General features: G+C 37.7%; 1 protein-coding gene across 8 annotated transcripts in view; it reads left to right on the top strand.

Moving 5' to 3' along the window:
- The window catches only part of kcnip4a (potassium voltage-gated channel interacting protein 4a), a 364,749-nt gene that overhangs the window by 257,812 nt on the left and 91,281 nt on the right, over window positions 1–15,656 (top strand). The window lies entirely within an intron of this gene.

The raw sequence follows: 15,656 nt of genomic DNA, 5'->3' as shown, positions 1-15,656 counted from the left end.
TATATATATATATATATATATATATATATATATATATATATATTCAAATCTTTATTCAAATATATACTTGACTCTTTATTTTTACTTTTACTTTTTTACTTACTATAGGGTCAGGGTAGGGTTTGGTTTGGCTTAATGTTAGTCACATGTAATTGTCATTATAATGCATAGTTGGACACATTAAAATAAAGTGCTACCAAAATTATTAATTTGACCAAACTCACTTTAGCACATAAATTAAAGTCATTGAGAGAAATGGGGATGTCTGATTAGTGAATGCAGAGTCCGATCTTTTCAGTGAATCAGGTTATCCAGTTTACAAAACCAGTCTAAATGATTTAACCAGACTGAATAAATTCAACTCAATGACTATCAGTGGTTAATAATTCACTAGTGAATAACTTCTGAAGTAAATAATGACCAAATCTTTAGCGCACCCAAAAATTGAAATGTCATTAATTACTCACCCTTATGTGTGTGTCGTTCCAAACCCTTAAAGCCTTAGTTTATAAGGAACACAGATATGCTGACAAAAGTTTTCAGACGCCTGTCTTTACATGCACACAAACTTTAATGACATCAAATTCTTAATCCATAGGGTTTAATATGGAGTTGACCCACCCTTTGCTGCTATAACAGCTTCAACTATTTTCTGGGAAGTTTAGGATGTGTGTTTATGGGAATTTTTACTATTCTTCTTAGAAGCGCATTTGTGGCGTCAGGCACTGATGTTGGAAGAGAAGGCCTAGCTCACAGTGTCAGCTCTAATTCATCCCAAAGGTGTTCTATCGGGTTGAGGTCAGGACTCTGTGCAGGACAGTAAAGTTCCTTCACACCAAACTCATTCTTCCATGTCTTTATGGACCTTGCTTTGTGCACTGGTACAGTCATGTTGGAACATAAAGGGGCCATCCCCAAATTATTCCCACAAAGTTGGGACCATGAAATTCTGAAGCATTAAGAGTTCCTTTCACTGGAAAGGGCCAAGCCCAACCCCTGAAAAAAACAACAACCACACCATTACCCCCTTCCATTAAACTTCACACTTGGCACAATACAGTAAGGCAAGTACTGTTCTCCTGGCAACTGCCAAACCCAGACTCATCCATTGGACTGGCAGACTGAGAAGAGTGATTGGAGTCCAGTGGCGGCGTGCTTTACACCACTGCATCCGACGCTTTGCATTGCTCTTGGTGATGTAAGGCTTGGATGCAGCTGTTCGGCCATGGAAACCCCTTCCATGAAGCTCTCTACACACTGTTTTGAGCTAATTTGAAGGCCACATGAAATATTGAGGTCAATAGCTATATGCAAAAAGTTGGAGACTTCTGCGCACTGTGGGTTCCACTTCTTGGGTGAGTTGCTGTTGTTCCCAATTGCTTCCAATTTGTTATAATACTATTAACAGTTGACCATAGAATAATGAGTAGTGAGGAAATTTCACAAATTGACTAATTGCACAGATGGCAGCTCCTGAGAGTGACCCATCCTTTCACAAATGTTTGTAGAAGCGTCTACATGCCTAGGTGTTTGGTTTTATACACCTGTGGCCATGGAAATGATTGAACACCTGAATTCAACGATTTGGAGGGGTTTCCCAATACTTTTGGCAATATAGTGTATTTTTTATGAAATTCGAGAGCTTCCTGCAGCTCCTGCGTCAGCATCACACACCTGCATTGTGGTGCTCACAGGAACGGCGTTTCAGGCTGCATATGTGGGAGAGCTGTTCCTTTAAGAGATGCTGTTTTGGACTGGCCAAGATATTTTAGGCTGTAATAACATCTTTTAATGTTTTTTGGTTTCACTTAATTTTGACAGTCCCCTGTAGATATTCTGTTGACTACATATAATATTGCACTTACAACTAACTCTTATTAGAGTATTGACTAATAGACTTTTAGGGGTAGGATTAGGGTTAGTAAAATAAGAGGTTAAGGGTTTGTATAATAAGTTGACATGTACTTGCAAAGTTGCTTATAGTCAGTAGAATGTCTGTTGGGGTGAAGCATCACAATAAAGTTTCAGCTGATATTAATCAGACAGTCTAATAATAATCAGTCACTTGACATTTAGGTGCAAAGTTGTTTATAGTCAACAGGGATCATCAAAATAAAGTGTTACCTTTTAAGAAAATTGAATCTGAATTTTATGTTGTAGTTAAAAATAGATGCTTTGCACAATCAGATGCAAATGGTTTCTTTCACCCAAGTCACCTCGTCTCTGCTGGAGTGACAGTGAGTGACGGCAGCTTGCCACCAAATGACACAGTCATGATATCAGATGACATGAGAGCAGAGATGACGGCTCTGACTGGGTCTCCAAAAGAGGAAAAAGAAGCCAGATTCACTTTTTTGATTTCAGCAGATTAAAGCACAAAGTGAAGTAAGAACTGTCATCGTGCAGTAAAATGAACTTGACAGCTTTGATAACCCTTGTGAAAAAGAAGTGCACTTTATTGTTTTTAATTGTGCACTTGTAGTCATTCAAATCTTAAAAGTATATTTAAAAATCTCTAATTGTAAAGGCCACTTAAGTGTACTTAAAGAGAGTACACTTTCATAACTGTTTCTTAACACTTAATTACTCACCCACATGTCGTTTTAAACACGTTAGACCTTCGCTCATCTTTGGAACACAAATTAGGTTTTATTTTTGATTAAATCCGAGAGGTTTCTGACCCCACATATACTGCAATGTAATGTCAACTTCCATGGTCCAGAAAGGTAGTAAAGACATTGCTAAAATAGTCCATGTGACTCCAGTGGTTCAACCTTAATGTTACAAAGCAACGAGAATACTTTTTGTGTGCAAAAACAAACAACAATCTCTTCTCTTCCCTGTCACACTCTTACGCTGTTCACTTTGCCAGGCTATTCACAAAGTACAGCGCTTCGGGGTTTTATCAGACTAACATGTTAAATGTACTAAATTGCAAATTCATGTGTAATTGACATACAGGTTTCAACATAAATTACATTATATTAAAATGTGAAGTATGTTTTAGTTTACCATAAATGCTTGTCAGTGCATTTTACACTAAACGATAATAAATCATATTTTAAAGACAATAGAAGTAAATATGAAATTACATATAAAGATGCACTTAAGGCCTACTTAAGTTGGCCAATATAAACACTCTAAGGTTCAACTATAAATGCATTTAACATTAATTTAAACTGTAAAGCATTTTCATGTAATTGCAATTAGTTATTTCATGCACAAAAAACATCACAGTCCGTTCACACATAGTGCATTCCTTTAAAGTGTATTATCTCAGTAATAAGTACTCTTTTTTTAAAAACCTGTCCTGTACTTCTAGGTTACTTAGGTAAAGTAAGGAAAAACAAATGTGCATTTACAGCCATCACTCAAATCTTGATCACTGAAAACAGTCTATTTTGTCAGATGGATATTGTGATGATACTTTTTTAATGGAGGATCAAACAAATCCTGTAGCGGTAGTGAAGTGAAGGATGCGTACAGGAGGGTATTGAGAAGGGGGTGTTAGTCCATGTGTAAATCAGTGTGAAACCAAATGCTCACACACTGGCACCAATCAGTCACCCGTCAGGCCCAAGACCAGTGATCTCATGTCCATCTGCTGTCCTTCTGTCATTGTGCTCTCAAAAGGCTGATCTGCTATGTTTGAGAATGAAAATGAAGATGATATTTTCCGATATTTTATCTGCACATATTTTGTTATATAGTTATGGATAATACAGTGAGACTGTATTGCAGTAATTCATTTCTGCCACTTGGTGGCAATACAGGTTTTGTTAAAATACTGATTTAATGCACAATAATACTATAATCATGGCAGTCACTCCTCATCTATTTTCCTATTCATTTCTAATATTATTTCACAATATGTCCTAAAGCCTGAAATAATACACGCATAAATTAAAATAGGTAGACGATAATGATGTCTTGGCATATATTGTGTTATAAACTTCAATTTCACAGCATAAAATTGCATTTTAGGATCCTTGTTTTGACTTCCAGTCAAGGATTTTAAATTAGGTAGGTAATCAGTTTTTCAACCACAATGCTGTTGTCTGAAAAAGTAAAACAAACTATCCATAAAACATACTTTTATATTGTATTCCATTCATTTGTGCTCAAACAAACCACAGGTGTGTGTAAACCATACACACACCTATCCATATCCACCTATCCAAACCATATCTCTTCATCACAGCACCTGCAGTGGGTGGGATATATTAGGCAGCAAGTGAACAATTTGGTGACCGGGTCATGGGTGGCTAAGGCTCATTGATGCACATGGGGAGCGAAAGCGAAGGAGCAAAGTATGTGTGTGTGTGTGTGAGTGTGTGTGTGTGTGTGCGTGTGCGTGTGTGTGTGTGCGTGGCCTAGTAATCCCTACGTTATGAGGACAAAATGTCCCCACAGAGATGGTGATATCCGAAATCCTTGTCCTTGTGGGGACATTTTTAGGTCCCGATGAGGAAAACATCTTATAAATCACACAGAAGGAGTTTTTTTTTTGACAAAGTAAAAATGCAGACTGTTTCCTGTGATGGGTAGGTTTAGGGGCAGGGGCAGTGTAGGGGGATAGGATGTACAGTTTGTACAGTATGAAATCCATTACGCCTATGGAAAGTCCCCATAAAACATGGGCGCGCGCGTGCGTGCGTGCGTGCGTGCGTGCGTGTGTGTGAAGAGAGAGAGAGAGAGAGAGAGAGAGAGAGAGAGAGAGAGAGAGAGAGAGAGAGAGAGAGAGAGAGAGAGAGAGAGAGAGAGAGAGTAAGGGCTCAGGTGTGCGTTTCCGTCCAAGTTGGATGCTGTGACTGAAACCAAATGAAAGCGAGATAACTGAAATGAGAAAAATAATCCTGTTAACAGAAGGAAGTTTAGTTTCACATATTGAGCATCATTTCAGTTTTAAAAGCAAACCCACGGAAATATGCTTTGAGCCTTCACGTTTTAACTATTTAATCAATTTGAATTTGATTTGACCAAATGATAGCACAAGTGACAAGGCTGCCATGCACTTAAATTGTCAACACAAACATTTAGTTTTTATTTTTATTTTCACTGATAGCTTTGGCAATGCAATTAAACTCAGGTTGATCCTAGAGATCCTTCTTTCCATTAGAATTCTGTTAATTAACAAATCATTTTGGAGTGGATATTGGCAGGTCATTTGGATGCTGTCAGACCAAAACCACATTTTGTTCTATATGGGTTTGCAATATATTTCTGGCTCTAGTGGATGAATGACATTACAAAAGCCAAGTAATGGCATGCTGAAAAGCGATGTCCATTTAGACCGATCAGGCATAACATTATGACTGACAGGTGAATTGAATAACACTGAATATCTCTTCATCACAGCACCTGCAGTGGGTGGGATATATTAGGCAGCAAGTGAACAATTTGGTGACAGGGTCATGGGTGGCTAAGGCTCATTGATGCACATGGGGACCAAAGGCTGGCCCGTGTGGTCCAATCAAATCAAACCAAGCCAATCAAAAGACGAGCTAATGTAGCTCATATTAGGCAAGAAGTTAATGTTGGCTCTGATAGAAAGAAGTCATTATATATATATATATATATATATATATATATATATATATATATATATATATAATCTTTGTGTGTGTGTGTGTGTGTGTGTGTGTGTGTGTGTGTGTGTGTGTGTGTGTGTGTGTGTGTGTGTGTGTGTGAGCGAGCCTGTTTATGTGGTTTATGAGGACACAAATTTGTATAACTACATGGGTATGACACTGGTATTACACTATAAATGTGGTTTATGAGGACATATCAAATGTCCTCATAATTCAAATGGCCTTAAAAACATACTAAATGATGTTTTTTTGAGAAAGTAAAAATGCAGAATGTTTCCTGTGATGGGTAGGTTTAGGGGTAGGGGCAGTGTAAGGGGATAGAAAATACGGTTTGTACAGTATAAAAACCATTACGCCTATGGAGAGTCCCTGTAAACCACATAGACCAACATGTGTGTGTGTGTGTGTGTGTGTGTGTGTGTGTGTGTGTGTGTGTGTGTGTGTGTGTGTGTGTGTGTGTGTGTGTGTGTGTGTGTGTGTGTGTGTGTGTGTGTGTGTGTGTGTGTGTGTGTGTGTTTGTGTTTAGTCAGCCACCAATTGTGCATGTTCTCCCACTTATAAAGATGAGTGAGGTCTGAAATTTTCATCATGGGTACACTTCAACTACGAGAGAAAGGATGATAAATTATGGTGGAAAATAAGTATTTGGTCCATAAAAAAGGTAGTTTATTATATACCCTTTGTTGGCAATGACAGAGGTGAAAAAGTTTTCTTTAAACAGCACTGGGTAACTTTTGCTCTTGGGGTCCCCCTACAGTTGGGAAAAAATAATGTCCTCAACTACTGTCGTAAGTTCTGTCATCCTACAACAGGGGATGCTATCGCGCGTGCATTTGTTGACATGACACCCATGATAGCCCTGAACTAGTGATGTCTCATAACCTGCGGACCCTGTATGTCTATTTAATGGTCGCGGGTGCGGGGCGGGGCGGGTTGTAAAAATATATACAGTGGTGCGGGCCGGGCCAAATAACTTCATAAAAGCAGCCCTGCGGGTTGGTGTAGCACTAACAGTTCCCCTGAAAACTGCAGGAGGAGTTCACATGCAGGTGTTCTTCTGGCGGCGCGTGTGAAATGTCTTCATCCCAGGTACAGTCACTGGCATGTTTCAGCATGTCATATGAATATAATTTCATGGGTTTTATTTTTTCAAACGCCAAATAATCACGATGCTCACGTTTACAAGCCAGCGTCATTATAGTAGTCTATTGGTTACCGTTTTACAGAATCTATATGATACTTCATTTCAATGTTTGAGTGGTAGGTAATCACCATAACAAGCATGACAGCATCGGTCGGGAACGCCTCCTTCAGCTCACGCCAACTAGCAAACGCTGGTCCAATGTTGATCCTCGTCCTGCATTTAATCCGATCACTTCCTGCAACAAAACCTTTTCTTTCTTATTTGTCTGTGCTGCTTCGGACATTACATTTACATTTACATTTAATCATTTAGCAGACGCTTTTATCCAAAGCGACTTACAAAAAAGGGGAGAGCAATAGAAGCAACGAAACAAACAAGGCCAACAACCTGTAAGAGCTGTAAGAAGTCTCAATTAATTAGCACAGTACACAAGTGTTTTTTTTTTGTTTTTGTTTTTTTTATAGCCATCTACAACAAAAACTCACGTATGCAAAATACAGAACACTGGATTTTGATAGCCATGATAATAACCCATTAGGACTAAGGCTGTTGCCCCAGCTGTTGTCGTTAATGCAGATTCAGTGGCCCAATGGGTTGGTTTTGTATGGCATTCTAGCTAAAAGCGCAACAATAGCCATCTACAACAAAAACTCACCTACGCAAAATACAGTACAGCGGATATGATAACTATGTAACACACCCGCCTGAAGGCACAAATCCGGATGAGAGACGTAGATATGATCCAGGAGTGTGCGATTTTTGGTCGTTGCTGTGGTGATCAGTAAGTGCTATTCTGTATTGATCAGGTGCAATTGGAAAAGATGTGTCTTAAGATGTTTTTAAAAATGGCTACAGACACGGCAGCACGAATTGAGATCGGCAGGTCATTCCACGAGGTGGGAACGGTCCAGGAAAATGTCCGTGAGAGCGATTTCATGCCTCTTTGGGATGGAACCACGAGGCGCCGCTCACTCGCAGAACGCAAGCTTTTGGAGGGTGTGTAAGTCTGAACAAGTGAGTTTAGGTATATTGGTGCAGAGCCAGTGGTTGTTTTGTAGGCGATAACTAGTGCCTTGAATTTGATGCGAGCAGCCATTGGCAACCAGTGCAGTCTGATGAAGAGAGGCGTAACATGCGCTCTCTTCGGCTCATTAAAGACCACTCTCGCCGCTGCATTCTGGATCAGCTGCAAGGGTTTGATAGTGCATGCTGGAAGCCCAGCCAGAAGAGCATTACAATAGTCCAGTCTGGAGAGAACAAGAGCTTGAACCAGGAGTTGTGCAGCCTGTTCTGATAGGAAGGGTCTAATCTTTCTAATGTTGTATAAAGCAAATCTGCAGGACCGGGTTGTTGCAGTAATGTGGTCGGTGAAGTTTAACTAGTCATCAATTACAACTCCAAGGTTCTGTCCTGGATGGAGTTATGGTTGATGAACCAAGCTGAATGGAGAAATTTTGATGAAGTGCTGGGTTGGTTGAGAAAACAAGCAATTCTGTCTTTGCAAGAATGAGTTTAAGGTGATGCTCCTTCATCCAGTCAGAAATGTCTGTCAGACAGGCAGCGATACGAACACTGACTGTAGGATCATCTGGTTGAAATGAGAAGTAGAGTTGAGTGTCATCAGCATAGCAGTGATAGGAGAAGCCGTGTTTCTGAATGACAGAGCCTAATGATGACATGTAGATGGAGAAGAGAAGTGGTCCAAGCACTGAGCCCTGGGGAACCCCAGTAGCTAGATGATGTGACTTAGACACTACACCTCTCCATGACACCCTGTAGGACCTACCAGAGAGGTAAGAACCACTGGAGAGCAGTCCCTGAGATCCCCGTCTTCTTAAGTGTTGACAGGAGGATCTGGTGGTTAACTGTGTCAAAAGCAGCAGACAGATCCAGCAGAATGAGGATTTGGAAGGTGCTTTTGTCTCAGTGCCTCAGTTACCGATAGCAAGGCAGTCAGACATGACTATATTATCCGACGAACAAAGTTGGGCTCGCACGTCCGAATTTAAGGAAGTGTGAGTGTTTGGTGGAAGTGACGTATATGCCGTAAAGCAGTCGAATTTTGTAGTTATTTTTGTTCTCGGGTTACTACCCGAAACCCGAAGTTTAAAAGTATGTTTGAAAATGATACAGACCCCATCAAGCTATGGCAGATGTGTCATTCAACCTATTGTAAGTCGATGTATCATCACAAGAGTCTTGAAAATATATTATGAAGGTTGAAAAGTTACCTAGTGCTGATTTAAGTCTCCACAAGGTTTTTACACACTATTGCTGGCAGTTTGGCCCATTCCTCCATGCGGATCTCCTCTAGAGCAGCAATGTTTTGGGGCTATCACTTACAAAGCCACTCCTTTGGTGCCCTGGCAGTGTGTTTGGGCACTGCCTTAGAAGTCACTGCCACAATCAGAGAATGTGATTTTCTGGATTTTTTTTCTCATTCTGTCTCTCGTAGTTGAAGTGTACCCATGATGAAATATATATATATATATATATATATATATATATATATATATATATATATATATATATATATATATATATATATATATATATATATATATATATATATATATATATATATATATATATATATGCAAAAAGGGTTAGTTTCATGTTATTATGCTTTTAATAACATAATTAAAATAATTTATAGTTATTACTATTTTATTTTCTGTTACTGTTTGTACAAGCCATATAGCACATGGATCATGCATTGACATTGTCAAAGAATAGTCTGAATGGTTGTACTGGAATACTTTGAGAAAATATTTAAAAAGTGGAACTTGGCTTGTTGCTCCAGATGAAGAGTCTGAAGCAGCAGCCACGAAACACACACTCATTATCTGTTGTCATTTTGACTGATAAAACCGTTTTCTGGCTGGAAATGCTGCCAGTTGGTAATTTGTTAAATCTTTCTGATTATTTATTTGGGTTTCATTATTAGTTCATCTTTTTAATCATTTTATCTAAAGGTGTCTTTTCTATTCTGTCCTGTGCTAGGTTGTTGCTTTCTGCTTGAAGAAAATTATAGTAATTTGATAGGTCATTCATCTTCAGTCCGGAGTATTTTTGACCAATTATTTTTCACAGGTGATGGAACATAAATGCTGTTGACATTTAAAAGCTACCCATATATCTGTGCTGACAATACAACAATAAAATGCCATGCAATTTTCTTCAAATGTCCCTGTCTTAGAAATGTCAAAAATGCAGTGTCCTAACAGGAGCAGCACAAAAATGTTTACAGTGACAAGTCATTTGTGTGTCAATCCTCCTAAAAGATGACAAAGTGGAATAATTACCCAATATATACATTTCATATTTGCAGTCTTTCTTTAACGGTAAAAACAAAAACCATTAACACAAAGGAGAAAAGTTGGCATACATAGGGTGAAAAAGTCAACAAAGGTCCTTCTTATAGGGCAAGGTTACCTGGAATTCCTTTTAATAAAATCCTTCTGATTTACTCTGTAAATCTACAGCTAAGGAAACTGCCATGTTTTTCTGTTCTTGACAGAAGGGCAGGTAAATGTTTTCAGACAAATGTCTCGTTCCTTGAGCCAGTTGTGAGCCGTCTGTCCCAGCCAATTGCCAGCAATATAATTTATTTTTCCCGATAAGCCGGCTTTGCGTTGACCAAGACCACACACTCTCATATCAAATACTGTTTTAGCAACATTGCTCATCTTATTGAATATTGCATCATTTGCGTTGCATCAAATAACATGGCGGCAGCTTGTTATTTGGTCCTCAGGTGTCCTGCTTGAATTAAACCTCAGTTAAACCCCGGTTTGAATCATTAAAAAATATAGCACAGAATGTAAAAAACACTTTGGATAGCAGTTATAGAGACACCTGGCAACCGTTCTCAAGCTTTGTGGTCTGTGTGCAGAAACTGTTATTTCACCCTCAGTTGTGTATTTAGCAATTCTCAGGGCAGCCACGCTTCACAAGCTTTAATTGCTTACATTTCACACTCAGTGCTTTTGGGGATTTGAGGATATGATGGGCTAATTTCACTGCTTTCTGCATATTGGAAACAAACATTGCTTTACGTGGCAATAGTGGATATTGCTATAAAGCATGTAATTATAGCCTACGTGAGGCATTACATGGCTGTTTCAAACACCTCGATCAGACCCCCACTTGTGGCTCAAACTCCTGGTGTATTTTTATGTCATTTTAGTGATCATCTGAAGCATTTGAAAGCCCTGGTTTAAATTAGTCATACATTTAAAAGATAATTGAGCCTGCTCTGGAGCAGCTCATGTCCCAGGGTTAGTTTTCCTAAGATATGTGTAATATAATGAATAACTAAATGTGTTATATAGTTACAGTTATAATATACAATATTATACATTCATTCTAAAGCTCTTTTATAACAAGGTAATGTTAACATGTTAGTTAAAGGGTTAGTTCACCCAAAAATGAAATTGATGTCATCATGATTTACCCTAATGTTGTTCCACACCCGTAAGACCTGTTCATCTTCAGAACACAGTTTAAGATATTTTATATTTAGTCTGAGAGCGGATCCAAGTGTATACACACTATACTGTCCATGTCCAGAAAGGGAATAAAAACATCATCAGAGTAGTCCATATGTGACATCAGTTAGTTCATTAGAATCTCTTGAAGCATCGGAAATACATTTTGGTGAAAAAATAACAAAAACTCCGACTTTATTCAGCATTGTCTTCTCTTCCGTGTTTGTGTTCAATCCTCAAATAAAGATTCAAACGGTCATGAATCAGCGGATTGATTCATGATTCGGATCGTGTGTCAAACTGCTGAAATCATGTGACACTGGCGATCCGAATCATTGATCGATTCACTGATTCATAACCGTTTGAATCTTTATAGTCGTAGTTTTTGTTCTTTTTGGACCAAAATGTATTTCCGATGCTTCAAGAGATTCTAATGAACTAACTGATGTCACATATGGACTACATGATGATGTTTTTATTCCCTTTCTGGACATGGAAAGTATAGTGTGAATACACTTTCATGAAGGAACAGAAAAGCTCTCGGACTAAATATAAAATATCATAAACTGTGTTCTGTAGATGAACAGAGGTCTTACAGGTGTTTGAATGACATTAGGGTGAGTCATGAATGACTTCAATTTCATTTTTGGGTGAACTAACCCTTTAAATTGAAATGTATTTTTTCATTTTTATTGTAATTTCACACCTGGAACTGCATTCAGTTATTTAACATCAATGAAACAATATAATCCTAATTCTCAATGAATAAAGATTACTTGTTATATGAAAAGTTTGGGAAGAAATGATTACACAACTAGGTGGCGATGTGCACTTATGTAAATCACCATTAAACAAAAGAAGAAGCAGAAGTAGTACGGCGCACTTGTCGCTCTAGTAATCGTCGCTCTGTTGAGAATGTCTTGTGTGTTAACATACTCTGAGTTGGCTGAACTTACTCACAGATGCGTTTTTAGAACCAGCATACCTTGAGTAAGCAAGGTTAGGGTTAATCAACCGAGAGTTCAGGGTATACGACATGACGGTAAGTTAACCCTGCTTTCTGGAAAAAAAAACTGATAAGGAACACCAGAAACACTATATGGACAAAAATATTGGGATGCACCTCTTGATTCTTCAGGTGTTTCAATCAGACTCATTGCCACAGGTGTATAAAATCAAGCACCTAGCCTAAACATTTGTAAAAAAAAAAAAAAAAGAAGACGAGCTCAGCGAATTCAAGCATGGTACTAAAAGGATGCAATTTCATCCCTGCTTTCTACTGGTATTTTTGGAAAGTGGAAGCATTTAGAAACAGTAGCAACCAAGTGGAAGACCCCGGCTGTGTCCGAAAACTTAAAAAGGCTACCTTTTGAGGATGCATTTCCAGATAGAAAGGCATCAAGGGCAGGCACATCCGAATCCAATGTTAGCTTCACTTCCTGCCTCCTGAGAGACCTGCATCTGATTTCTTTTTTTGAAGGCAGTATAGATGTTTCCTTCACAGCCTTTGATATCCCACAATGCAGTGCTTTCCAGTCGGTGACAGTTGAGCTGCAAAATAAAGACGGTGCCAATATTTGACAAGTTGGGAGTAAGAACATGTTACAAAAACAGTGGCCTATGATACATCTCTTTCTCTAATTTAGAAACAGATCGGCACTGTATGGTTTCTGAAAGAGGTTTGACTTGCTCTAAAAGGATGGTTCGCACTCAATCAAATGATTGATTATGTCCAAATAGAGCAAGTTATATGGTGAATATTTTTTTTTTTTTTAAATATCTAATAACACTGCTGGGTTTTTTTTCTTTTTCTCATTACCATGCAGTCCTACTTTCCTATTTCTCTGTGACATCCGAGTCTAAGTTCTTCTTAATTTACTAATGAGAAGGCGTGGTGTTTCTGCACATGATGATCACAAATGTGCCTTTGTAAAAAGTGAATGTGTGAATGTGAATGTGTCCTCTTCCACTCTGACAGAATCTACTGGGCATTGTCGCTACATCGCACCTCTGACACTTTAAATGAGGATATAGTTAAAACGCTGGATTGTGAGCAGTGTGTGTGTAGCTGCATAAATCAGGACAGGCTTTCCTCACATAACCCTCCGTTGGACGGGCCAGACTTGATAAGAGTCCCCACAGATCAGGGAGGCTTTGACCGTAAAATGAAATATGTAATCTCTCGCCAAAATCGATTTTATAACCAACGGAAATCGAAGAACAAAGAACATTCACATCTGAGGCACATCCTATGCTTGACAGAGATAAGAAATCGACCCCGCTAAGGGTTCTCCATCAACACACTCTGACATTTTCGTCACCTTTAAGATTTCACAGAAAGACAGCACAGAACAGCAGGCGCCTGCCGTTAGGACACCTGCTGGAGCTGTCGATGAAATGAATGCAGGTGTCTGGATTTATGTTTGTCGTTTACTGTGATTTTTGATAGTATATGCAAATTGTTTAACCTTCCGGCAGAAACTACGAGCGGCTAATTATTCCTTTTGACTCCCGAAGGCTAGTGTCATAGTTTTATTAAAACCAAGCTATTATAGGCAGATGGAGGGGGGAAAACACAATGAGCAAAATTAAAAATGGCTGAGGGCATAATCTGAATAATTACATGAGCCACATTAATAACCCCACACTAAATTATTTGCTCCAAAAAAGGAATAAAATAATTTGCTACGAGAACTTTAAGCAGTTAGAGATATGGGGAATTGCTGAATTAACTGTAATACATGCAAATGGCACTGTTTATGAATTATGTGCAATCAATCTTGTAAGACGTGTTAGTGTAATGTTTAAATCCGCTGACATCTCTCAACTGATGGCAGATCTTATGGGCCAGAAGGGGGCAGTAGTCGTGCATTTTTAGGGGGGAAGCATTAGTAGTAGTTTTTATTAATATGCTGGAATGTACTGTAGTAAATCTACGCCACACTCTTTGAGTCAAAGAACTGAAAGTAATGTGTGTCATTATTTACTCACTCTCATCCCAAACCTTTATGTTGTTGTTTCTGTAATTGTCTAGAATCTCCATTTAGGTCTTTTCATAACCTTGCCACACTTCAACATACGTTTTAAAAAATGCTATACTTTAAAAGAATATAATTAAGTGCAACAGAATTAAATGTTTTCCGATAATTAATATCATGTAAACTGCAATTGAATGGAAATGTGTTATAGTTTAAATTTATATTTAATTTAATATTTAATATATTTAATTGTGCTTTTAATTCATTTCTATTGAAACTTGTAAATGTTTTATTTAATGAAACATTTTTTAATGATGAAGCAGCAGTTTAGTACATTTTAAATATTAATTTTAAATATGAAATAACATTAAAATTACAATCATGCACTATACATGTGCTTTAGTATGTTAGTTAGCACATCATAATAAGTGTACTTAAAAGCGCAACAAAATATTATAAAAGCATAATGATTTAAAACGTACTTTTCAAAGTCTTCTTCTTCTTCTTTTGGCTGTTCCCTTCAGGGGTCGCCACAGCGAATCATCTGCCTCCATCTATTTCTATCCTCTGTATCCTCTTCTCTCAGACCGACTACCTTCATGTCCTCCTCACTACATCCATAAACCTCCTCTTTGGTCTTCCTCTTGACCTCCTGTCTGGCCGCTCTAATCTCAGCATCCTTTTACCAATATATTCACTCTTCCTCCTCTGAACATGACAAACCATCTCAACCTGGCCTCTCTAACTTTGTCTCCAAAACATCTCACATGTTCTGTTCCTCTAATGTACTCATACCTGATCCTATCCATCCTCCTCACTCCCAAAGAGAACCTCAAAATCTTCAGCTCTGCTACTTCTAGCTCTTCCTCCTGTCTTTTCCTCAGTGCAACTCCAAACTATACAACATCGCTGGTCTCACTACTGTCCTGTACACCTTTCCTTTCATTCTTGCTGGTACACTTTTATCACACAACAGATGTAAGGTAAAAAAGTAAAACGTAATAAAGTAAAACATAAAACGTATAAAAGTAAAACATTTTACATAAAAGTAAAACGTACTTTTCAAAGTAAACCTTTTAATTTGACATTTTTACAAAGTACACTTTTCAATGTGCTTAGCAAAAGTGTAGGCTACTCTCTTTAAGTGCACTTAAGTGTTTATTAAAATTATATTATATAGTACATTTAGAAGAAGAAAAAAAAAAAATATATATATATATATATATATATATATATATTTTTTTTTTTTTCTTCTTCTTCTAAATGTACTATATAATATAATTTTAATAAACACTTAAGTGCACTTAAGTGTTTATTAAAATTATATTATATAGTACATTTAGAAGAAGAAAAAAAAAAAAAAATATATATATATATATATATATATATATATATATATTTTTTTTTTTTTTTTTTTTTTCTTCTTCTAAATGTACTATATAATATAATTTTA

Source organism: Pseudorasbora parva, chromosome 1 (genome assembly GCF_024679245.1).
Source record: "Pseudorasbora parva isolate DD20220531a chromosome 1, ASM2467924v1, whole genome shotgun sequence".
In the NCBI taxonomy this organism is placed as follows: Eukaryota; Metazoa; Chordata; class Actinopteri; order Cypriniformes; family Gobionidae; genus Pseudorasbora; species Pseudorasbora parva.
The sequence above is the reverse complement of the archived record's forward strand: the minus strand, read 5'-3'. Positions and strand labels throughout refer to the sequence as shown.